This window comes from Panthera uncia, chromosome E1 (genome assembly GCF_023721935.1).
Source record: "Panthera uncia isolate 11264 chromosome E1, Puncia_PCG_1.0, whole genome shotgun sequence".
Lineage (NCBI taxonomy): Eukaryota > Metazoa > Chordata > Mammalia > Carnivora > Felidae > Panthera > Panthera uncia.
This window is the reverse complement of record NC_064814.1, coordinates 8,810,867-8,835,181: the sequence shown is the minus strand read 5'-3', so window position 1 is coordinate 8,835,181 and position 24,315 is coordinate 8,810,867. Positions and strand designations below refer to the sequence as shown.

Sequence of the window (24,315 nt, the reverse complement as noted above, 5' to 3'; positions counted from 1 at the left end):
AGCTTACTATCGATCTACGCTTTCTCGGGGAAGTTGCCAGCAGCTGACAGGAGACATACTGTATACCAATTAAGATGACAACCAAAGAAAAATATAATTAAATCTTGCCATAGTTTGGCTGACCATGCCAGCATGGCCCTCTGAGCCATCTGCCCCCCCCCCATACCCCCAGCCAACTTGAACCATTTTCATCAGTTGGACAAATGGTGCAGGTGTGTAACGTTGCACTTTAATTTCAGCCCACTCTATTAGGCGGCTGATTATCTACTTTGTATTGTATATGCTAATCTTATGGATATTCTCTTTTAAAAAAATTTTTTTTAGATTTTTGAGAGAGAGAGACAGAGTGCAAGTGGGGAAGGGGCAGAGAGAGAGGGAGATACAGAATCCGAAGCAGGCTCCAGGCTGTGACCTGTCAGCACAGAGCCTGATGCGGGGCTCGAACTCACCAACTGCGAGATCACGACCTGAGCTGAGGTGGATGCCCACCAACTGAGTCACCCAGGCGCCCCACAGATACTCTCTTCTTAATGCTTACTATTTAGACTTCTACTAAGGCAGTTAAGATGAAGAAAGCCACATAACTGAATGGCTAATGGTTTAATAGAAGTCTCAAGAAAATAATACAAGACAATGAAGGAGAGATGGAGAACCAGTTTATAAGAAAAAGTACAAAATATTTAAAACGTTTGACATGAGTGAGGATGGATGACATGGTTGTTGCTTTCTTGATAGATCAGTTTCCGCTTCTAGGAATAGAGCACTTGAAAGTGGGACGTGTGAAGGGGTGTGGTAGGATGAAGTTCATGCTGTGGCCTTTTAGAGTGTGAAGAAGTGCCTTCTCTCACTTGGTTCTTTTCCTCTGCCCCCTTCACCACCACTCTCCGGGGCCTCTGGCAACCACCAATCTGATCTCTGTATCTGTGAGCTTGGTTTTTTTTTTTTTTTTTTTTTTTTTAACATTTCACACTTGAGAGACATCACTTGGTATTTTGTCTTTCTCGATCTGACTTACTTCACTTTGCATAATGCCCTTGAGGTCCATTCGTGTTGTCACAAATGACAAGGCTTCATTCTTTTTACGGCTGAATAATATTCTAGCGTGTGTGCACATGTGATGTGTGTGTGTGCATGTGTACATGCTACAGTTTCTTTATTCATCGATCCGTTGGTGGACACGGGTTGTTTACCTATCGTGGCTATTGTAAGTAATGCTACAATGAATGTGGGGGTGCATATCTTTTTTGAGTTAGTATTTTCATTTTCTTCAGATAAATACCCAGAAGAGGACTTGCTAGGTCATATGGTATTTCTATTTCTAATTTTTTGAAGAGCCTCCATACTGTTTTCCACTATGCATCTGCACTAATTTACATTCTCACCAACAGCGCGTGAAGGTTCGCTTTTCTCCGTATCCTCACCAACACTTGTTATTTCTTGTCTGTTTGATTCTGGCCATTCTGACAGGTGTAAAGTGACAGCTCGTTATAGTTTTGATATGCATTTCCCTGATGATTAATGATGCTGGGCATCATCTCATGTGCCTGTTGGCCCTCTGTCTTTGGGAAAAGGTCTATTCAGGTCGTGTGCCCATTTTTAACTGAATTATTTGCGGGGTGCTTTTTGCTATGGAGTTGTAGGAGTTCTGTAGAGATCTTGGGTACTAGCCCCTTATATATGACTTGCAAATATTTTTTCCCATTCAGTAAAGTTTGCCTTTTTGTTTTGTTAGTGGTTTCCTTTGGTGTGAGGAACCTTTTTAATATTATATAGTCCCACTTATTTTTGCTTTTGGTGTCAGGTTAAAAACAAACAAACAAGACAAAACATTGCCAGGACTTATGTCAAGGAGCTTACCAACTATATTTTCTTCTAGGAGTTTTATGGTTTCAGGTGTTACATTCTTTAATCCACTTTGAGTTCATTTTTGTGTACGGTGAAAGACGGTGGTCAAGTCCCATTCTTTTGCATGTGGCTCGCCAGTTTTCCCAGCACCATTTATTGAACAGACTGTCCTTTCCCTGTTGTATATTCTAAGCTCCTTTGTCATAAATTAATTGGCCATACATATATGGGTTTATTTCTGGGCTGTCTATTCTGTTTCATTGATCTACGTGTCTGTTTTTATGCCAATACCATATTGTTTTAATTATCATAGCTTTGTAATAGAGTTTGAAACCAGGGAGGGTGGTGCGTCCAGTGTTGTTCTTTCTTGAGATTGCTGTGGCCATTCAAGGGTTTCTCACTTCCCTCATCTACCGGTAATAGAGTACACAGATGATCTCTAACTGGAAAGATAACAAAACAGTACATGACTTATAAGGTCTTTTGCCTACCAAATCTGGTCTACTCTCCCTGCCCCGCTGACACTCTTCTTTCCAGCAGATGGAAGGTTCTAGAGCTGTGTGTCCAAATACAGTAGCCTCTAACCATATGCAGCTATTTAAGATTAAATTAAAGTAGGGGCACCTGGGTGGCTCAGTCGGTTAAGCGTCGGACTTCAGCTCAGGTCATGATCTCGCGGTTCGTGGGTTCAAGCCCTGCATCGGGCTCTGTGCTGACAGCTCAGAGCCTAGAGCCTATTTCAGATTCTGTGTCTCCCTCTCTCTCTCTGCCCCTTCCCGACTCACGCTCTCTTTCTCAAAATAAATAGACATTTAAAACTCAAAAAAAAAAAATTAAAATAAATTAAAAATTAAGTTCCACGTTTCAAGTGTTTATTAGCCACATATGGCTAGTGGCTGCTGTATTGGGCAGCACAGGTGTATAGATCATATTCCGTCATTGAAAGTTCTGCTGGACCCCCTGTTCTACATGGAGTATGTGCAAGTGTATTTTTTATTTAAGGTAGCAAATAGTTACATAATATGTTCTTCTTTACCAACCTCTTGTAACGTTGCTACTCATCTAAGAACATTGTATCACTAACCCCTATCCACTTTAAATTTTATTTCTGTTTAGGAATGTGATACATACTCATTTTCTAAAATTTGAAGAAAAAAAAGAAGAACGAGCACTGGGTGTTCTATGGAAACAAATTTGATACTAAATTATATTTTAAAAAGAAAAAGAAGGGGCGCCTGGGTGGCTCAGTCAGTTAAGCATCTGACTTCGGCTCAGGTTATGATCTCATGGTCCGTGAGTTCGAGCCCTGCGTCGGGCTCTGTGCTGACAGCTCAGAGCCTGGAGCCTGTTTCGGATTCTGTCTCTCCCTCTCTCTGACCCTCCCCCGTTCACGCTCTGTCTCTCTCTGTCTCAAAAATAAATAAACGTTAAGAAAAATTAAAGAAGAAAAAAAAAAGTGACCATCTCATCTTAAAAACCTGCCTCCCAGAGACCGTCATGATTACAGATGTGTTTGGGAGGTCTTCTTCCAGCTATGTTTTTACACTCTATGCATTTTTTTTTTATGTTTATTTATTTATTGTTGGGAGAGAGGGGACATGAGTCGGAGAAGGGAGAGGATCCCAAGCAGGCTCAGCACTGTCAGCACAGAGCTTGCCATGGGGCTCGAACCCGCGAACCGCGAGATTGTGACCTGAGCTGAAATCCAGAGTCGGGTGCTTAGCCGACTGAGCCACCCAGGCGTCCCCCTAACGTATGCATTTAATTAGTTTTAGTAACGAAGACAGGCTGTGCCCCTTTTGTTGTTCCCCTTTGTAACCGGTGCCCAGCTTTGTCCGTCTTTGCCTTAGGGAAGCTAAGTGTGCTCGGCTCAGACCTGTGACCCCTGATGTCATGCTCTAAGTCACGAGGCTAATCACTAGAAATCGCTTGAGCACAAATTAACGGTTGGCAAGTGCATACCTTGAGGAGCATTTCTTCCTTGTTTAGATTCACTGGCTCGGGAGTGTTTTCCAGCCTGGCTGCCTGATGTTAAATGCCAGTTTTGTAGAGTGCACACATTTGAAGAATGTGGCTTTAAGCTCCTGGCTCAATTAGTTTAAGTGGTTCGTGTAATGAATTCACTCAGTGTTCTTTCCTCACTGGAGATGTGAACTGGCACTATATTTGGAACTAACATTTGCAACCCTATGCACTGCTGCCTGGGTGTTTCGTGACAGATTTTGGTTGTTACCACTCTTCGGTGGATTTAGGAAGTTATATGGTGACGGATTTCACTTTGATGGGGAGAGATATAGCTGGCTTAGGGTGAGAAAAGAAGGAAAAAAATGCCCTTCTCCTAGACTGCAACCTGCAGGGACTTCAGCTTAGGGCAGTCGTTGAAATGAGGCCGTGAGTGCCTCCCACTGGGCCCTGCTTACCTGTCGAGTGCCTGCCTCGTGAGCCCGCGCAGCGCTGTTAACCTCCTACTCTTCCACTGTCACCATTAATCTGACCATACCTCCCTGCTTCCAGTAAATAAACGTGCCACCCATCTGCAGACGACCCGAGTGTACGCCAGACGAAGGGGAGACCTGAGACAGGAATAGTCTGGGCGCTTTTGAATATCCATATTATCTTCTGTGATCCCCGCTCGACCACCCCACCCAGGGTGGTGGACACAGGTTCTCGTTGGTGTTTGAGCATCAGAGAAACAACACGACAGGTGACGACAGCACCAGCCTTTCCCAGTAACCATCAAATAATACAGTGACACTGTGCTAACCTCACGACCTGCCATGTGATGCGGGACGTGTGTGTTTTGATCACGAATCAAAGGGTCAATGAAATACCCTGAAGTCTTAGTGAAATTGGTTTTGGAAATATCAGAAGAAGCTTATCAGGAAAGCCTGCCAGAACTGAACTTAAGGGCAGAATTCAAGGCAAGATTCTTTTTTTTTATTTACAGAATGAGAGAGAGGGGGTGGGGGAGGGGCAGAAAGAGAGACTCCCAAGCTGCACTGATAGCGCAGAGCCTGACTCGAGTCTTGAACTCAGGAACCGTGAGATCATGACCTGAGCCCAAGTCGGCCGCTTAACCGAATGAGCCACCCAGGTGCCCCTCAAGGAAAGATTCTGATGCATTATTTCCTATGGAGTCCAGATATCGGGCAATGGTTACAGAAGTTTTCAGTATAAAAGGATATTGTACTGGGCACTGAGGCTACGGAATTAAATACGGCAGATTTGGTCTCTGCCTCGTAGAGCTTACAATCTAGCAAGAACAAGAAATAGTGAACGAGTTACTCCTAAGTGTCATGGATCTTTGGAATGGGAAGTGCAGGGCGGTAGAAGAGGACATTACTAGGGAATCCAATGTAGCTCGAAAATTCAGGAAAGGCTCCCATGAAGAAATGATGTTAAACAAGCCTGGAAGATGAGTAGTTGCTAGCCAGGCAAAGAGGAGAGGGAGAAGTGTTCTAAGCAGAAGGAATAGCATGTGCAATGGGCCTGTGGCTGAAAAGAATCTGACCTATCTAAGGAACCAAAGGTAATCCAGAAGAGCTGGAACAAAGAGGACTCTGGGGAAAGTATGAAAGAGGAATCTGGAGAGGCCAGCGAGGGCCAGACTAGGGAGAGACTTAGGCCATATTAAAAATACTATACTGGGGGCAGCTGGGTGGTTTAGTCAGTTAAACGTCTGACTTCAGCTCAGGTCATGATCTCACGGCTCATGAGTTCGAGCCCCGTGTCGGGCTCTGTGCTGACAGCTCAGAGCCTGGAGCCTGCTTCAGATTCTGTGTCTCCCTCTCTCTGCCCCTCCCCCACTCACGCTCTCTCAAATATAAACAAACATTAAAAAAAAAATTTTTTTTTAAATATCCTATACTGGGACACCCAGCCAGCTCAGTCAGTGGAGTCTTGGGGTCATGAGTTCGAGCCCCACGCTGGGCGTAGAGAGTATTTAAAGGAAGAAAAAATATTTAGGTAAATACTTTAGGTAAAATACAATGGGAGACCATCCCTTTCCTCCTCTGTAAAATGAGAAAAATAATACCCCCTCATAGAGTCACCAGGGAACAAAATGAACAATGCATGAGAAAGGTCTCTGTCAGTTACAAAACATTCTAGGAATACTACTGATAGAATATTAGCAGTGGCACTAATGAGCTGTGCTGCCTTCTTAAGTAAAATAACTAATAGTTCAGCCCTCCTTCTGAGTGGGAATATGAAATAATCCATAAAACCCTGACTTACTCAAGGGAACTGATGGAAAGGTCAGAAGTTTATTTCGGTCGAAATTTCCAGCATGAGGTTCAGGAAGCCTAGGGATGAGCTCAGATGTTTGGAGCAGGATCACACCATTTATGGCCATGTGTATTTCCCCACTCCATACCAACTCCCCAACACCACTTCCAGAAAAGATCAGTATTCTGCCTCCTCAAACCCACCAGAGCAGCACCACTAAGACGTCCTTTCTTCTTGATTTCTTCCGGTCAGCGCTTGGGCCCAGCATCTCCCAGGGTAGCTTTCGTAGAAACTGCCATCATTCCAAAACATTAAACTCCTCTGAGCTGTTCGTGGCAAGCTAATTACCCCACTTAGCACCTGCATTACGGTGTAGGAAAATCTCAACACCTTTCCAAATCTGTGAGGTCTCATTCTTCCGGAGGGTCTGCGAAGGAGGTACAGTGAAACCTCAGAACGGATGCAAAACCTGGGGTTCACCTCTCCGGTGTGACCGGCATTGATATACTACCATGGAGGACTCAATGGTTGATTTATGGGGGGCCACTTCCTATCTGTCTGCGACACATTATTACCCAAGTACAGAAGGGCAGAACTTCTGCAGGTGTAGGCATTTGATTTAGGCCCCATTCCTACAACCCTCTTCCCAGGTCTGCTGGAACAAATCAGACACAATTCTTCTCCAGAGGCAAATGACTACCATAAGCGCTCCACAGTATTACACGCTAGGGGTTGCAAACTTGTATTTTCTCTTTGGCCTATAAAATGCTTTTTCAATCTTCCTGAAAATGTATGGGGTGCCTGGGTGGCTCAGTTAGGCGTCCAACTTCAGATCTCACAGTTCGTGAGTTCAAGCCCCGCATCGGACTCTGTGCTGACAGCTCCGAGCCTGGAGCCTGCTTCCGATTCCGTGTCTCCCGTCTCTCTCTGCCCCTCCCCCACTCCCTCAAAAATAAATACACATTAAATCTTTTTGGAAATTTAAACGCCAGTTTTTAAAAAATCAGAGCATTTTACATAAAAATCCAGATTTCCAGTTTATCTGAATAATCAGAAGATCTGTCTGCAAACTGTCGGGAGCTGAGTACTGACTTATATGACCAGCATTTAAAAAAAATTTTTTTTTTAAGTTTTTTTTAATGTTTATTTTTGAGAGCGTGCACATGTACAAGTTGGGGAGGGGGCAGAGAGAGAGGGAACGAGAGAGGATCCCAAGCAGGCTCCGCACTGTCAGCTCAGAGCCTGACGTGATCTCACAAACGACGAGATCATGATCTGGGCAGAAATCAAGAGTCTGACACTCAACTGGCTGAGCCACACAGATGCCCCAAGACGATAATTTTTTAAACCATAATTAAATTTTTTTTAAATGCATCACTGGGAGGATGGGCAAAACGATTGAAGGAGAGTGGGAGATACAGGCTTCCTGTTACGGAATAAGTCACGGGGATCAAAGGCACAGCACAGGGAATACAGTCGATGGTACTGTAATAGTTTTGTGGGGGGACAGGTGGTAGCTACCCTTGTGAGCGCAGCCTAATGTATATAGGCTTTTGAATCACGATGTTTTACACCTGAAACTAAAACGACATTGTATGTCAGCTAGCTACACTTCAACTTTTAAAAATTTACGTAAAATAATACATAAAAATCCCTCGATTTTAATTAATTAATTAGCATTTAAAGTGCATCCCGAGGTGTCAGGAGACCCAGGTTGTCCTAGAGGCTGACTTAGAAGGCTGAGTCAACACTGACTTAGAAGACCTCCGGGCAAGACACTCTCTGGAACTCACGTCCTGTTTTGCGAAATGGGACGGTGGAAGAGATAATGATAAGAACACCAATCTCGGTGCCGGGTGGACAGATGGGACAGTGCTGTGTGAGTAATTGGACACTCTGGATACAAATGGTCACCATCTCAAACTTAGGTTAGGTTATGGTAGGTAAATCTTAGGTTAAAAAAAAAAGCCAAGGTCTGTGTTAGGTGTCAGAACCTTATGGAGGAAAGAACAAGAGCCTGCCTTCAAACTGCTCACAGTCTACAGACTTCAAGCTGTATTACAAAGCTGTAATCATCAAGACAGTATGGTACAGGCACAAGAACAGACACTCAGATCAATGGAACAGAATTGAGAACCCAGAAATGGACCCACAAACATATGGCCAACTAATCTTTGACAAAGCAGGAAAGGATATCCAATGGAATAAAGACAGTCTCTTCAGCAAGTGGTGCTGGGAAAACTGGACAGCGACACGCAGAAGAATGAACCTGGACCACTTTCTTACACCATACACAAAAATAAACTCAAAATGGATGAAAGACCTCAATGTAAGACAGGAAGCCATCAGAATCCTTGAGGAGAAAGCAGGCAAAAACCTCTTTGGCCTTGGCCTCAGCAACTTCTTACTCAACACGTCTCCAGAGGCAAGGGAAACAAAAGCAAAAATCAACTATTGGGACCTCATCAAGATAAAAAGCTTCTGCACAGCGAAGGAAACAATCAGCAAAACTAAAAGGCAACCGACAGAATGGGAGAAGATATTTGCAAATGACATATCAGATAAAGGGTCAGTATCCGAAATCTATAAAGAACTTATCAAACTCAACACCCAAAAACCAAATAATCCAATGAAGAAATGGGCAAAAGACATGAATAGACACTTCTCCAAAGAAGACATCCAGATGGCCAACCAACACATGAAAAAATGCTCAACGACACTCATCATCAGGGAAATACAAATCGAAACCACCATGAGATACCCCCTCACACCTGTCAGAATGGCTAACACTAACAACTCAGGCAACAACAGGTGTTGGCGAGGATGCAGAGAAAGAGGATCTCTTTCACATTGTTGATGGGAATGCAAGCTGGTGCAGCCACTCTGGAAAACAGTATGGAGGTTCCTCAAAAAATTAAAAATAGAACTACCCTACGACCCAGCAATTGCACTACTAGGCATTTATCCAAGGGATACAGGTGTGCTGTTTCAAAGGGGCACATGCACCCCAATGTGTACAGCAGCACTATCAACGATAGCCAAAGTATGGGAAGAGCCCAAATGTCCATCGATGGATGAATGGATAAAGAAGATGCGGTATACATATATACAATGGAGTATTACTCGGCAATCAAAAAGATGAAATCTTTTCATTCGCAATTACGTGGATGGAACTAGAGGGTATTATTAAGCTAAGCGAAATTAGTCACAGAAAGACAAATATCATATGACTTCACTCATATGAGGACTTTTAGACACAAAACAGATGAACATAAGGGAAGGGAAGCAAAAATAATATAAAAACAGGGAGGGGGACAAAAACATAAGAGACTCTTAAATATGGAAAACAGAGGGTTACTGGACGGGTTGTGGGAGGGGGGATGGGCTAAATGGGTAAGGGGCACTAAGGAATCTACTCCTGAAATCATTGTTGCACTATATGCTAACTAACTTAGATGTAAATTTAAAAAAATAAATTAAACAAATAGAGAACAGCCAAAAAAAATTGCTCACAGTCTAGTGGAAAAATAAAAATGGAACTAGAAAAACATTTCAATATAATGTGTTAAGGGTCAGTCTAACATATGTGGAATTCAAATAAATATGACTTATCTTCCCTATAATGGGATGAAGGTTGGTTATACACAGTGATATATTGTTTGGATAAATCAAAAGGTCTCAAATTAGGGGTGCCTGGCTGGCTCAGTAGTAGAGCATGAGACACTTGATCTCAGAGTGGTGAGTTCAAGCCCCAGTTTGGGCAGAGCTTACTTTAAAAAAAAAAAAGTTCTTGGGGTGCCTGGGTGGCTCAGTCAGTTGAGCTTCCTACTTCCGGCTCAGGTCATGATCTCACAGTGTGAGTTTGAGGGCCGCATCGGGCTCTGTGCTGACAGCTCAGAGCCTGGAGCCTGCTTTGGATTCTGTGTCTCCCTCCCTCTCTCCCTCTCTCTCTCCTCTCTGCCCCTCCCCAACTCGCATTCTGTCTCTCTCTCTCTCAAAAACAAATAAACGTTAAAAAAAATTTAAAAAGGGGCTCCTGTGTGGCTCAGTCCGTTAAACATCTGACTTTGGCTCAGGTCATGATCTCCTGGTTTGTGGGTTTGAGCCCCCCGTCTGGCTCTGTGCTGACAGTTCAGAGCCTGGAGACTGCTTCAGATTCTGTGTCTCCCTCTCTCTCTGCCCCTCCCCCACTCATGCTCTGTCTGTCTCTGTCAATAAATAAATAAATAAATAAATAAATAAATATTTTTTAAAAGTTCTCAAATGAGTTAGCAGAATATAAATTTAAAGCTTCAGACGATCTCTTCCAAGTGTTTAGCTTAAAAAAGAAAAAAATGTGTGTGTGTGTGTGTATACTTTTGTCCACAGCCTTTTGCTTAGACCCAATTTTCTTACAGCCATTTTAATTCAACAATTTAATTTGTGAATGTATTAATTTACTAACTGAATTTAACGAACTCATTTCCTGTTTAACCAAAAGAAACCCCGGGATACCTGGAGCAAAGAGACTTCCTGCTGGCTGGAATGCAGTCTGCAAGGAAGAAAGGCCATGCATGCTGGGGTTGGTAGAGATCGATACTCTCTGTTTACACAATCATGCCTCCATAAATATTATTCACAGCCAAGCTATTTAGTCGACTATGATTAAGCTTTGTTTCTTTTTCAGGGCTTTTTTTTTTTTCTTTTAACTTTCCTGGAGTTAATTATTAATGAAAACAAATACATTTCTATTTGTTTCATTTTCCATGTCCCTCTAATGAATTCATTCTTCGCCATCACAAAAAGTGTAAATTTTCCTTCTACTCTTTTCATCTTATTTCTTGGAGGTATCCTTTCTGGGGCCTTCTGTCTTCCTGCCCCAATCTTTGATTACTCTCTACGCCTGTTGCCAAGCCACCTGTCACCCTGGGATTTCCCTTCATCATCATCATCTTGGGGATTCTCTTCACTTCTCACCTGTGTCGAATATTCTGTTTCCAGGATCACGTGTTTCTTGGTTGATTCTCTCATATTGATGTACCACATCCTCCAAGAGGTTTCCTGAGAAAGCATCCACGGGTAGGAAGTAAGGGTTGTAAGATTTCACATGTCTGAAAAGGTGCTTACTTTACTGAATTTGGAATTTGGCTAATATGTAAAACCACAGGTCATAAATAACTGGAAAGTGTTCCTCCACTGCCTTCCAGCATGGCTGATGAACAGCACCTGCCATTTTGATGATTGTTCCTTCGAACGTGACCTGTTGTTGTTTTAAATCTCTGGAAGGTTCTGGTAACCTTCCTCTATTTACTCAATGATCTGAAATGTCATAACTTCTTTCTCATCCATTATGTTGGGCACTCAGTGGGCCTCTTATTCTGGAGATCTAGGCCATTCAGTTCTGAGATAGATGATTTCTTAAATTATTCCTTCAATGATTGCTTTCCCTCCATTGTTCTCTATAACTCTTCTGAGCTGCATATTAGTTAGTCCTCCTGGGCTAATTTTAAAAATCATTTCATGTTGGGGCGCCTGGGTGGCTCACTCGGTTAAGTGTCCGACTTCGACTCAGGTCATGATCTCACAGGTTTGTGAGTTTGACCCCACATCTGGCTCTCTGCTGTCAGCACAGAGCCCGCTTTGGATCCTCTGTCTGCCTCTCTCTCTGCCCCTCCCCCGTGCACGCGCACTCTCGCTCTCAAAAATAAACAAACATTTGAAAAAATAAAAATCGTTTCATGCCTCTATTTTCTGGCTTTTTTTAAAAAAGGATATTTCCTCAATATTTCCCCAACACTTTGATTGAAGTTCTTGGTTTCATATTTTGAAGATTCTTTTTAAACGTATTTATTTTGAGAGAGAAAGCTTGAGTCAGGGAGGGGCAGAGAGAGAGAATCCCAAGCAGGCTCTGTGCTTTCAGCGCAGAGTCCAATGCGGGGCTTGAACTCAGGAGCCATGAGGTCATGACCTGAGCCAAAGTCGGACACCTATCGGCCTGAGCCACCTGGGCGCCCCCCCCCCCCCCCCGGCATCTTTTTTTTTACGTTAAGATTTTGTTTTGTTCTGTTCTCTGTGCCATTTCTGTATACTCTGATTTCCCTTTATCTTGTTTATCTGTTTGGTTTTTATCTTTCACGTTAGAGTTTCTTCAATTACCTAGTGATCCTTGACAGTGCATTCATGATTAAGACAGAGGCACTAGGGGCACCTGGGGTGGCTCAGTCCGTTAAGCGTCTGACTCTTGATTTTGGCTCACGTCATGATCCCAGGGTTGTGGGATTGAGCCCCGCATCAGGCTCTGTGCTCAGCGTGCTCAGCATGGAGCCGCTTAAGATTCTCTCTCCCTCTCCCCCACTTACATGCGCTTTCTCAAAAAAAAAAAAAAAAAAAAAAAAAAGACAGGCACTAAAATTGTCTGAAAGTCTCGTGTTCATGAAACAGTTCACGAAACAGGCTTCTCAGTTGGTGAGCATTACCATAGAGGGCTAATTTTCACTGGGGACTCTCAGCTCTTAGTACCTGTCACGCGTTGAACGCTGGGCCCCCAAAAAGATGTCTATATCCTCATCCCCACAACCTGTGAATATGACCTCATTTGGAAAAACAATCTTGGCCGCTGTCAGTTACGGACTTTGAGATAAAACCATCCTGGATTATCTGGGTGGGCTCTAAATACAATAGCAAGTGTCTGCAAGAGACCCAGAGAGGAGAGGAGAAAGTTCTGTGAAGACGGTTGCATCTACAAGCCAGAGAACGCCTGGAACCCCGGAAGCCCGAAGACGCAAGGGAAGAAATGCTCCCTCGAGCCTCCAGAGGGAACATGGCTCTGCTGATCCCTTGCTTTCAACCTTCTGCCCTCCCAAACCGTGGAAGCATACATTTCTTTTGTTTGAAGCCACAACGTTTTTGGTAATTTGCTCACAGTAGTAGCCCTAGGAAACGAATATAGTGTCCACAGGAATGTCCTCCTGGGCTGGTCAGTCTTCCCAAAGAAAGATCCTCCAGCCTACTGGTGGTAGGCCATTAGCTTGGCCTACCCCTTGGTGACAAGGGGGCCAGGTCTCACCATCCCCTATGTCGTCTTTACCTAATTCCCTGTTTTTCAGCACAGTACTTTGCCTAAGCTATGCTTAGCATCCCAGAGTTCAGAGTTTTTCTAGATTAACCCTTTAAGAAGGTGTATTCATCGTGTTTTGTTTTGTTTCAAGCATTTCCTGATGCTTTGACATCTCGGGGCCTTGCTGATTCTGGACAGACTGCCCCTCCCAGGCTAGCCAATTCTTAGACACAGTAAACTATCCTCCTGCCAGTGTACCTTTGATCTACAAGCCAACCAATCCAAAACCTTTACCTCAACTACCTACTTTACCTTGCTCCCACAGGGGCCACTATTCCTCTGCCCTAATCATCTGAGGCCATACAGCAGACAATTAGAGACAGTCCGTATGACCCAGGGCCCACTGAAATTGTTAAACTAACCAATCCTAAACCCGTTTGACCTCTCTCCTCTGTTCCTTCCTGGGCCAGCCACAACAGAGGCTCTGGCCGTGCTGTATATCCATACATTGTAATGCAATGACAAGGAATGAACTTTTGGGGCGCCTGGGTGGCTCAGTCGGTTGAGCATCGGACTCCTGATTTCGGCTCAGGTCATGATCTCACGGTTCGTGAGTTCAAGCCCTGCACTGGGCTCTCTGCTGTCAGCACAGAGCCTGCTTCAGACCCTCTGTCCCCCTGTCTCTGCCCCTCTGCCGCTCACACACTCTCTCAAAAATAAACAAAAAGTTCTGTATTGTGACTGTACTGGTGGGAGCATAGGTTTATACACTTATCAGAACAGTTTGATAACTGTGCCCTTAGAATGGGTGCACTTTATTACATGTAAATTATACTGTAAAAAATACATTTATTTGATTATGTCTCAAATAAAATATAAACAACAACCAAAGTGCCCAATAAGAAGGGACTGGTTATGATGCAGCCATTCAAACAACTTAGATTTTAGCAACATGGCAAAAATGCTTTGCTGTATCATGTTTTGTGAAAAAGGCAGAACAGAAAATTTTATTTTTATCATGTGTTTGCCTATGCAAATTCTGTAGGCAGATGGATAATGTCCAGCTTTTTTTTTTTTTTTTTAAGTGGGTTGATTTTTTTTGTGTGTATATTTAAAAGCAGTAGATAGAGGGGTGCGTGGGTGGCTCAGTCGGTTAAGCGTCTGACTTCAGCTCAGGTCATGATCTCATGGTTCCTGAGTTCAAGCCCAGAATTGGCTCTCTGCTGTCAGCACAGAGCCTGCTTCAGATCTTCGGTCTTCCTTTCTATCTGCCCCTCTCTCAAACACACACATTAAAAAAAAAATTTTTTTTTTAAAGCAGTGGAAAAATGGTTTAGAACCCAGAATCTCCACTGGATTGCCTGTTGCCTGAGTTCAAATTTGAGGTGTCACTTCCCTAGGTGACCTTGAGCTCTAACCTCTTAGAGCCTTAGTTTCTTGACTATAGAAAGGGCATAATAATAGTACTCATCTCCTAAGATTGTCATGAGGACTAAGTGAATACAGGTGAAGAGCTTAGAACAATAAAAATAGTAAGGACTTTATAAACGTTAGCTATTATTTTCATGAGACAATGATACTGTCTGGACAATAAAAATGTGCACTGGGACGCCTGGGTGGCTCAGTCGGTTGAGTGTCCAATTCTTTTTTTTCTTTTTAATGCTTATTTTTGAGAGAGCTAGAGACAGAGCGTGAGCAGGGGAGGGGCAGAGAGAGAGGGAGACACAGCATCCGAAGCAGGCTCCAGGCTCCAAGCTGTCAGCACAGAGCCTGATGTGGGGCTTGAACTCATGAACCGTGAGATCACGACCTGAGCCAAAGTCGGACGCTTAACCAACTGAGCCACCCAGGTGACCAGGAATACAGGAATTTATAAGACATACACTCTGACCTCAGGAAGCTATAGCACTGTTTCTCAGTTGCCAGGGCGGCACGGGGGGCGGGGGGGGGTGCGGATGGAGTAGGGCGGTGAAGCAAGGAGCAATTTTTGCCACCAGGGACCATCAAGCAAAATATCCGGAGATATTTTTGATTGTCATGACTCAAGAAGGGTGTGCTACTGGCATCTAGTGGGTAAAAGCCAGGGATGTTGCTAAAAAATCCTGCGGTGCATAGGACGGTTCCCCCCCCCACCCAACAAATAATTATTAGGCTCAAAGTATCGGTAGTAACTGAGCAACTCTGAGTTAGGGCCCAACAGGGGAAAAAGATAGATATGTGCATACAAAATGTGCAAATGTGAGATAATAGGGAAAAACATGTTGTTGGTATCTGCCCCTGGTTCCCCACACAGAGCCCCCAAAACCCTCGTAAATGCTTAAGTGATGGGAGCACTAGTACCCTGTGGATGAGCTCACGGATGGAAGCTGGTGACCAGAAAGAGAAAGCCTTACATAAGAAGCAGCTTGGAATTTTCAGCCTTGGCCCCCTCCCCCTTCTCTAGCGGGAAGAGGGGCTGGAAATGGAGCTAATAATTGATCATGCCTACATGAGGAAACCTCTCTAGAAATCCCAATAGCAGGGGCTTTAGGGAGCTTCCACGTGGGTGAACACATCCATGACGCACAGGGACAGAAGCTCCTGCATTCAGGATCCTCCCAGACCTTGCCCTATGCATTTCTTCATCTGGCTGTTCATCGGTATCCTTTGTCGTAGCCTTTGATGAAGTGGCTAATGTATGCAATTCCCTGAGCTGTAATTGCAAAGTAATTGAACCGGAGGAGGGGACTGTGGGAACGAACGTTTGATTTGTAGCCAAACAGAAGTTGAGGGTAACCTGGGGACCTATCCTTACAATTGGCATCTAAGTAGGGTGGGGGCAGGCTCGTGGGACTGAGCCCTTAACCTGTGGGGTCTGACAGCGTCTCCAATTAGCTAGTGTCAGAATGGAGTTCAACTGTAGGACACCCAGCTGGTGTCAGAGAATTGCTGGGGGGGGGGGGAGCCCACATCTGCTGTCAGAAGTTTGTGAGTGTGGCAGTCATGTGGGAATAAAGGACACACGCAGGCAGAAAAGAGCTGGGTTTTCCCCCCAAACAACAAAGCAGATAATCAAAATTGAAGTACGTACTCAAATAAAGACAAGAACAGGAAGATTACAAGAGTCTGGGCCCAGAATGCAGGATTCCCCGGAACACCTGGCCAGGAAGAGAAGCCTCAGTGAGCTTCCGGATTTGTGACCCAGTGGGCATACTTCAATGATCTTCAATTTTTAGCTTATTCTATTGGTATTTCAAAAGCCTAAGTCAAAAGCTTTTAAAAGTTGAAAGGCTTCACTAACTTCTGCATTACATGATCAGTGTGAAAACCCATTCAGAGCCAGTCCAGATACATGCAGGTGATACTATTTTAAATTTATTTATTTTCGAGAGAGAGAAAGCACAAGTTGGGGAGGGGCAGAGAGAGAGAGAGGGAAAGAGAGAGAATTCCAAGCAGGCTCTGCATTGTCAGCGTGGAGCCCGATGTGGAGCCCAGGAACTGTGAGATCGTGATCTGAGCTGAAGCAGGATGCTTAACCGACCGAGCCACCCAGGTGCCCCCTACTATTTTTTAATGCAACCTGATAAAGAGTTGAGCCAATTTAGAAATCTTGAAAGTACATTTTTAGGTGGTGACAAAAAAAAAAAAAAGTTACATGGTAATATTTTGGTCCTCGATTAAAACTGAACTATGTTGGGGAAAATATGCCAATGTTTTACCAGTGGGTAGAATGTGGGATTACAGGTGGTTTTTGCTTATCTTTTGATGCTTTTCAAAATTTCCCTAGTGAGGAGCATGTATTACTCTGGTAATCAAAAAAAGAACAAAAGGAAGGAACAAAGGAGGACTGACTAAATGAAAGGGGAAAGCGGCGGAGGCTGTCTGGTGCGGGTGTCCAGTGTGCCCACAGACACAGTAGGGGGCAGGGGTAAAACTGATTAAATAATTTGCTCCCCCTCCACCCTTCTCTGAGGCCCTTCCGACTCAGGGTTCACAAAGCTTCTACCTCTACATTCATGCTTTTCTCCTTCTTCCTTCCGTGTCTCCTATACTGAGTCCCTTTCTGCTTTGGTGGATGCGGGGGGGGGGGGGGCAGTGCAAAAAACCATCACCTATTTTCAGAAACTGTTTATAGAGGCTTGGTTGTGCCAGGTGCCACAGGGGCCGTGCCCATGGGCTTACACCTACTCCTTCAAACTTTCTCCCTACCCCTTATCCTCGATTTAAAAAAAACAAACAAACTAATTTGAAAGATTTTTTTTCTTTCTGATCAAAAATAAGTAACATCTTACTTATTTGTGATCATCTGTTCACTGACGAAAAATTGGAATACACACAGAAGACTCAAAAAAGAACATAAAAATCATCTCTGGTACTACCATCCAGAGACATCCATTATTAACATCTGGTTTATACGTTCCCAGTCTTTTTCCTATTCATGGATACACAGACAGAACATGTGCTTCTCTTCTTTGAACAAAACCGGACATCTATATTCAATGTGCAAAAAAATATTCAGTGTGTTTATTGACATATATCATGCCTGTAGTCAAGTGCATAAAATGCACGAGTCTTAAAAGTGTACAGCTTGATGAATTTTTAATATAAATACCTATAATATGATAACTTGTTTTCTGTACTTGGCAATCTATTGTGAACATTGTCTACACGATTAGATGGTCTTCTATGGCATAATTAAAAAAATTTTTTTTAACATTTATTTATTTTTTAGAGACAGAGAGAGACAGAGCATGAGCAGGGGAGGGTCAGAGAGAGAGGGAGACACAGAATCTGAAACAGGCTCCAGGCTCTGAGCTGTCAGCACAGAGCCCGTCGCAGGGCTCAAACTCCCAAACGGCGAGATCATGACCTGAGCCGAAGTTGGGCGCTTAACCGACTGAGCCACCCAGGCGCCCCCTACAGCATAATTTTTAATGGCTAACTACCAGTATAGCGGTCATCATATCAACATATAGCAGCTTGCTTAATCCATCTATCATTCTTAGAGATGTAGGTTGTTTCTATTTGTTATTCTTGTATCTGTTTCCTATTGCTACAAGCAGTGGCTTAAAGCAACACAAAGTATCTTCTTACCATTCTGGAAGTTAGAAGTCTCAAATGGGTCAGCAGGGCTGTTTTCTTCTAGAAGCTCTAGGAGAGAAGCTGCTCCTTGCCTCCTGCAGCTTCTAGAAGCTGCCAACGTTCCTTGGCTCATGGCCCATCATGCCAGCCTCTACTTCTGTCATCACGTCACCTTGCCTGGCTCATCCTCCTGCCTCCCTCCTGTAAGGACCTTTGTGATTAAACTGGGTCCACCCAGATAATCCAGGAAAATCTCCCCATCTCAAAATCTTTCATTTAATCACATGGACGAGGTCCCTTTTGCCACATGAATTAACACATTCTCGGGTTCCAGGGATTAGCATGGGGACATCGTTGGGGGAACATTATTCAGACTCCTACAACTATCAACAGTCCACTCACCCATTTCTTTTCCTACCTCTGGTGTTCCTTTTCTTCTCCCTTACTTTAGTGACTACTAGTTTGCAACCCCATTTCCATTCCCCAAATGTTTTGCTTTTGTCTTTACGCAACGTCCTTCAAGACATAATTTACTCTTAGGACCTCAATGATTGTTTCCGATCTACTGACTTCTAACCCCAAGCACCAGCCCTTCCCCAAAGTCCCAATCAAGAATGTCTAGTTTCCCTTGGATATCTCCTCATGTTAAAAACTAAATGTTTTTAAAACTGGACTTGGGGCGCCTGGGTGGCTCAGTCGGTTGAGCATCCGACTTCGGCTCAGGTCACGATCTCGCGGTCTGTGAATTCAAGCCCTGCATCAGGCTCTGTGCTGATGGCTCAGGGCCTGGAGCCTGCTTTGGATTCTGTGTCTCCCTCTCTCTGCCCCTCCCCTGCTCATGCTCTGTCTCTCTCTCTCTCTCTGTCAAAAATAAATAAACATTAAAAAAAATTTTAAAAACGAATGGTGTTTTTTTTTTTTTTCAACGTTTTTTATTTATTTTTGGGACAGAGAGAGACAGAGCATGAACGGGGGAGGGGCAGAGAGAGAGGGAGACACAGAATCGGAAACAGGCCCCAGGCTCCGAGCCATCAGCCCAGAGCCTGACGCGGGGCTCGAACTCACGGACCGCGAGATCGTGACCTGGCTGAAGTCGGACGCTTAGCCGACTGCGCCACCCAGGCGCCCCAAAAACGAATGGTGTTTAAAAAAAAAAACAAAACTGGACTCACGACCCCTGCTCCAACCTCTACCCCACCTTGCTACACCAACTCAGCTTCTATACCTGACCTTGGTTTGAAAATGACCCGCTCTCGCTCAAGCTGGAGACACAGGACTCAACCTCCATCTTTCCTCTCCTCTGTATCTAATAAGCCACTAAATCCCATCAATTACTTAGGGATTTAGCATTCTTCTAATAGGGCCACCTAATATCTTGACTGTTCTTGACTGTTGCTGGAGTGTGTAATCAGAAACCCTGTTCCCATCCAAATACAATGCTTGCAGGGATGAACTATCTTCTTCAGCAAGCCTTCTAAGACTGCCCCTTCCTAGGATACCATCTTTCCCCTCCCCCTCTCAAGGAAGTAACCCATAATTAAATATCCAATGTACATGTACACTCAGCTTTTTCAAGCATTTTAAAATTTAATCTTTAAAGTATGGTTTTAATGTTTACAGAGGAGGCAATTGAGAGGCTAAGGAACTTCTACAACGTGATAGAGCTAGCAGGTGGCAGGACTTGAACCCCTCCCCCGCCCCGGTCTGATAGATTCCATTGCCAGACTTTCACTTCTGTTCCACAAGGCCTCCCTAGAGTTCATGCCAGTGGTTACAAAACTTGCCTGTTCATTAAAATCACCTAGGGAGGGGCACCTGGGTGGCTCAGTCCGTTAAGCGACCGACTTCGGCTCAGGTCATGATCTTGCAGTTCGTGAGTTCGAGCCCCGCGTCAGGCTCTGTGCTGACAGCTCAGAGCCTGGGGCCTGTTTCAGACTCTGTGCCTCCCTCTCTCTCTCTGACTCTCCCCCGTTCATGCTCTGTCTCTCTCTGTCTCAAAAATAAATAAACGTTAAAAAAAATAAATAAATAGAATCACCTGGGTCACAGAATCTAAGGCCCCACACCAGAGCTACTATCTGAAGGTAGGGCCCCCAAATTCGATTTTTAAAAATTCTTATAGTCTTCATTTGACACATATCATTTATTACTTATTACTAATTAGTATTTTTTTTTTTAAGTTTATTTATTTTTGAGAAAGAGAGAGAGAGACAGAGCATGAGCAGTGGAGGGGCAGAGAGAGAGGGAGACACAGAACTGGAGGCGGGCTCCAGGCTCTGAGCTGTCAGCACAGAGCCCGACACGGGGCTCGAACTCACGAACTGTGAGATCGTGACCTGAGCTGAAGTCAGAAGACTAACCGACTGAACCACCCAGGCACCCCTATTTTTTTTTTTTTAATATTTGTTTATTTAAGTAATCTCTACACCCAACATAAGGCTCAAACCCATGGCACCAAGATCAAGAGTCACACGCTCTACTGGCTGAGCCAGCCAGGGACCCCACTAGTATGTTTAAAATACATGTTTTGTTCTTTGAACCAGGATAGAAGTGCTGCACTATTTATCTTGGTGACCCATCTGGTACCTTAATAGAGCAGGCACTCAAAGTATTTGTTGGTTGCTTAAATGCTAACCTGAGGTGCGCGGTGAGCTATAATGTTACAAGAGTTCTGAGAATAAATATACCAATAACAATAATAACAGCTAGCACTTACTAAACCCTCTTTATATGCCAGGCCCTCACTGTTCTAAAAATGTACACGTATCTACTTCCTAGGACTTTTCAGTAACTCTAGGAGGCAAGATCAGAACACAACCCGCGGGGCCCCTTGTTCAAAAATCATTAAGAATTTCACATGGTGACAACAGAGCATTAAACCAAGTGAGGGGCCAGACGTTGTAAGCGCCTGTGTGACTGTACAGGTCTCACGCCCACGGCTAAGACTCTTACGCCCATTTTACAGGTGAGGAGACCAAGGCACAGAGGTCTCAAGTAAACATTCCCAAGATCACTAAGCAGAGAGAGCAACCTTAGCTAGGGAAGGCTTCCTTGCACCCTCTAATCCTCTCCAACCCTCCAAGGTTTGGCTCAAATCCTCCCTTGTCTACTAAGCGTTCTCATAACTAAGCCAGGAAACACACCTCTCTTCCTTCTCTGAGACTTTAGCTCCATACAGTTCTTATGGCCATTTTCATAGTCCCATGTTAAACTTGAAATGCCCAGGGGAGGGGAGCCCCAAAATTAATGTAGTCCAATGAACAAATTAACAAGAGTACCACCTTGAAGACAGAGAGGGACGAAGAGGGAATTCCAGGTGGGGGACAGGCCTGGGACAGTGATGAGCTACTTCTGCAGGATACAGTGACATGGTTGGCTTGATTGGACCAAAGGTAACGCATGCGGTCCAGTATGAGTAACACTGGAAAAGAGGGTGAGGTAAGTTATAAAGCACGTTGTAACACAACTAGACAGTCACTTCTCACAGGCCAGAAGAACATGTTGCATGCTTAGTTATGCTTCATCCATTTCGTAAATATTTGAGCACCTACCACGGTATGAGACACAACTTTAAGCAACAAACAAGACAGACATGATCCCTGCTCTTGTGGAACACGCATTCTGGCGGGGGTGGGGTCAGATAGCAGCAACAGATCATTCCGGGTATCGAGAAGTTCTGAAGATAATCAAGTAGGGTCCTGTCACAACGAGTATCTTGGAAACTACCTGAGATGGGGTGATCAAGGAACGCCTCTCTGAAGAAGTGACATCTGAACTGAGAAGAACGGGAAGGAACGACCGGGGGAGAGTGACCCAGGCAGAAGGACAGCAAATGCCAAGGTCCTGAGACTCGCAGATCAAGGTGTGTCCAAAGAACCACAAGAAGGCTAGAGCCTAGTGAGCAAAGGGCCCGGCCACAGGAAACAAGAGAGGTGTTTTATGATAATAGTATTTCTGCCCTGCTTTTCCGTGCAAATGATCTCTTTTCTAAAGTACTTGGAAGAAGTGTGATGTGGCAAGTCAGGAAGATGGCAATAATATTTTGCCCCATTACTAAGCAGGGGGCACTCAGTTCTCCAGGGGTTGTATTCACCTCTGTTCTTTCTCAGTGCTGAGGAAGCCACGGTTTGACCCCTCTGAGGTCAGTTAGCTTTGCTCAGGAGGAAAGGGCATCAGGCCACAGCCTGACTGCTTCTCCCCCTGCAGCCAGTCTTCTCACCCACAGGCACCATGGGCTGCGTGACTGGGTGGGGACACGCCAGCAGGTCTGTCCCTTCACGAACACACTTGCTTCAAAGACGTCGGTTAGCGTCTCCTGGCACAAGACACTTGCAACGAGCACTTTGAGGAGAGGTTCCCATTTATGTTCAAAATCGCACAGATTCCCCCCATTTCACGGATCCAAGAGGTTAAGTAACGTGTTCAAGAGCGCACGGCAGGAAGTGGCAGAGTAAGACGAAAACCCAGTTCTCTTTAATTTCAGAATTTGTCCATCGGACGTGAATATTCCTGGCGTTCAAATGGTTACACAGAATAACATATTAAAACCTGCGGACACCAAGTACAGCTCAAGAAATACAACTCGAATGGGGTGCTTGGGTGGCTCAGTCAGTTAAGCATCTGACTTTGGCTCAGGTCACGATCTTGCAATCTGTGAGTTCGAGCCCTGCGCTGGGCTCTGTGCTGACAGCTCAGAACACGGAGCCCACTTCGGATTCTGTGTCTGCGTCTCCCTCTGCCCCTCCCCAACTCATGCTCTGTCTCTGTCTCTCTCAAAAATAAATAAACGTTAAAAAGGAAGGAAGGAAGGAAGAACGAAGGAAGGAAGAACGAAGGAAGGAAGGAAGGAAGGAAGGAAGGAAGGAAACTTGAAGCCCCTGTGTACCTCTCCATTCTACCAGACCACATGGCCTCCGATTTCTCCTACTTGGGAAACACTGCAGATGCCATCACATCATCATCCATTCCCTAGTGTAAGCCAGAAGTCAAGTAGGCACCAGTGCTCCCTCCCTCTTCTTCCAATCAATTACCAAGTTCAATTAATCTTGATATCTATTCCTATTTCCACTACAACCTCCCTTTCTCGCTTCTACATATATCATCTCTTATCTGGATTATGGCCATGGCCTCCTAACTGGTCTCCCTGCATCTCCTCTCCCCTCCTTCCAGTCTAATCTCCACATTATAACCACTGATTTTAAGACCTTAAAACAGCTGCTTTTGCTCTTAGAATACAGACAAAATCATACGCATGGCACACAATGTCTCATATGCTTTTTCCTTTACTCAACACTCCCAACTTTATCTCAATCCCTTGCTCTCTGTGCTCTGGGGGTGTTGGCCTTCTTGCAGTTCCTTATAATGCCTGTGCTCCTTCCTTTCACAGGGCCTTTGCACATGCTGTTCCTCCCTTCTCCATCTGAATAACTCTTCCCTTTCTCAGGTAAGCTTTCCCTGAGCCTCTGACTGGATCACTCTTCCAACTTTACATTTGTTTATGAGATTCATTAATTAAAGTCTTTCTTTCCTAATAAGCCAAAGACCAAGAACCGCTTGCTTAATACAAAATAATGCTTAATAGGTAATACCCAATGCATATATAACATATATAACAGGCCAAGCAGTGTTCCTAGCATTTCACATGTATTAACTCACTTAAGATCTCCCAAAAAACCTATATGAAGTAGGTACAATGGTTAGCCCCATTTTACATATAAGCAAAGTAAGTCACATAGGCGAAAATGTGGCACTGCTGGGAATATGAACGCAGCAGGAAGTTTCTGGAGTCTGTGTGCTAAACTCTCATGTTATGGTGCCTCACTAGCATTTGCTGAATGCAGGATAGTGTGGAGTGCTTTCGATAGGGACTAGACAGCGCCATCAGTAACCTTAGTTCAATTAAAAAAATTATTTCACTTGGGTTTTGGTAAGGATCTTACCAAACGACTGGAACTTTGCGGCAAAACGTATATCTTCCCAGCATTTTATTTCAGCTGCTTTAAAAATGTGTTTGCCCTCACTGGTATTATCATATTGAGCAAACTGCCGGAGGGCAGGAGAAAGTTGGACTGGAGTGAGGCAAAACTGTGGATCATTTGCAGTATGGATAATCCACATAAGGACAACTCAAAGGATTTTCATGCACG

At 44.3% G+C, this 24,315-nt stretch overlaps 1 long non-coding RNA gene across 2 annotated transcripts in view; it reads right to left on the bottom strand.

Moving 5' to 3' along the window:
* LOC125927319 (uncharacterized) overlaps nucleotides 1–24,315 on the bottom strand; it is a 37,913-nt gene that overhangs the window by 12,569 nt on the left and 1,029 nt on the right. The window lies entirely within an intron of this gene.